The following is a 2,087-nucleotide window of genomic DNA, read 5'->3' as shown; positions in this document are numbered from 1 at the left end:
TGGCAAGTGGAATCAATTCCACCCACCTTGCTAATTCCATTACCGTCAGTACTTCTGGTGGTGTCTTGTTAATGTTGAAGTGTTTAAAGCTCTTGAAATGCTTCTTTTTTAATTGTTCACACTTTAGTATATAAGTAGAGGCTGTGTGGAGCCATGAAATGCCATTACTACTCTTGGGTACTTAGGCATATCTGGAAAAAGACTTACAAGAATAAATCGGTGGATGGGTGAATAGAATGGATGGGTGGATACGGAATATATGCGGGTGGGGAGATAGTTCGGTGTGCAAGCGGACCGGTGGATGGAAGGATCAATGATTAGGGATATATGGCATTATATAGCAAGGTAGAATGGGATAGGTAAAATGGAATTAGTATTCTATCTATAAAAAATTCATTTAAGTCCAATTGTTTGTTTAATTAACTAAAGTCAAGAACACAAAAGTGGGCTTTCACTTCTTTTCATTTCTTTAAAGTTACGTAGAAGTGGTTGCACACCTTTTGAAATTTTTATGGAGATACTTTGCGCTGCAGCAATAAACCTACAGCTTTATGACAAGCACTGGGCAAAATCAAAAAGGAATTCCTCCAAGTACCATATTTTTCTTGATCGGAACACATCGGCTTTTAGTGGACCCCTCCTCCCTCAGGAGACCGTAACATTTGTCTTGCCGAAACATCTTCACGTAGCCCCTACTTCTTTTCATTTAGTCTGTAAAGCATCAATTTATTTTGAAGTCCTTCTGTGGGTGATAGAAAATAACCCCTCCTCCGCCTCTTTAGAGGAAGAAAGTGGAGTGGACCTTGACCAATAGAATTAGGTGTGATCATGTCTTGACTACTTTCTGGTAAATTTAGCTGAATTTCACTCTCTGACTCCCTTTTGTGTTCTTTAGACAAAAGTCAATCACGCCCTTGTCGGAGCGCCTTCCCACTCACCCACCCACCTACCAACGTAGCTAGTTGAAGGCGGTAGCATTAATCACCACCACCAGCATCATCAACATCACGTCGTGGGGACATCAAAGGCGGCACTCCGGCTGATTGAGGTAAAAGGACACTATCGAAGTTGGAGCGGCCTCGTCTACTGACAATTTATGAGACTCAGCGGTCCAATTCGTCCCTTAGAATATCGCATACTTCAAAATGCGCAACTTAGCAATGGGCAGTATTGATGCTTTCGGATAAATATAGTCCTACTGACCCTCCAAGTGACTTAAAAATCCTATTTTTGAAGTTTTTTTAGTCTCCCAATAAAAAGAGGGCAAGGTAAAGACCAGTAACCTTTCTCCTTCACGCTGACCAATCCTGGCGCTGTGCTTCAGTGTAATCAGCCAATCGACTTACCGCTTATTAATCGATTTTCACTGGACCACGGGGATCAGACCACACCCAGTGTGTCTTCCTTTGCCACCACGGGGCCCAATAAACGGCAGTTAATACAAAAAAAAATAAAAGGGAGTTTTTTCCATCTCGTTTTTGCATTACTAAAAATTTAATGAGGAGAAAACCATCCCATCGATAGCTGTCAAGGTTGAAGGTAAAAACTCTGTTCAGAAAGCGTTTGAACGGTTTCCTTTTGCCAATGAGTTGGGGACCAGCTCATTTGACATAGTACCATCTCGACAATTCATCATCCCAAATTGCGGAGAGGAGAGTCACTCGCTTGGCCGGTCAGTCAGGCAGCCAGACCGATTGACTTGGTTCCTGGAATTCGTCAGCAATCTAGGCTATATGGAGGGGTGTAGGGAGGAGGAGTGTAAAAGGGGGAGGGAGGGGAAAGAGTTAGGACGGAGGATGAGGGGGACGCAAAGCCAGACATTCGGGGCTGATGATAGATGCAAATGCGATAGGTGAGATTAGTACAACCCAAAATCCGAAGTGGATAATACGAGACCACAGATATGGCGTAAATGAGACCATTGTCAAAGCCATAAAAAATACCTTAGCACCCATTTGACAATGTGAAGTTCATCGTGCTTGCAGCGCTTCTGTACAAGTCCAAAGCAAAATCTTGAAAGTATTTAATTTAGGCGTTTTTTGTCAGAAGAAATGACGGTGAGAAGGCTCTATTCATACTAATGGAAA

This window comes from Echinococcus granulosus, assembly GCF_000524195.1.
Source record: "Echinococcus granulosus chromosome Unknown EG_S00212, whole genome shotgun sequence".
NCBI lineage: Eukaryota > Metazoa > Platyhelminthes > Cestoda > Cyclophyllidea > Taeniidae > Echinococcus > Echinococcus granulosus.
Note: the sequence above shows the minus strand (reverse complement) of the source record.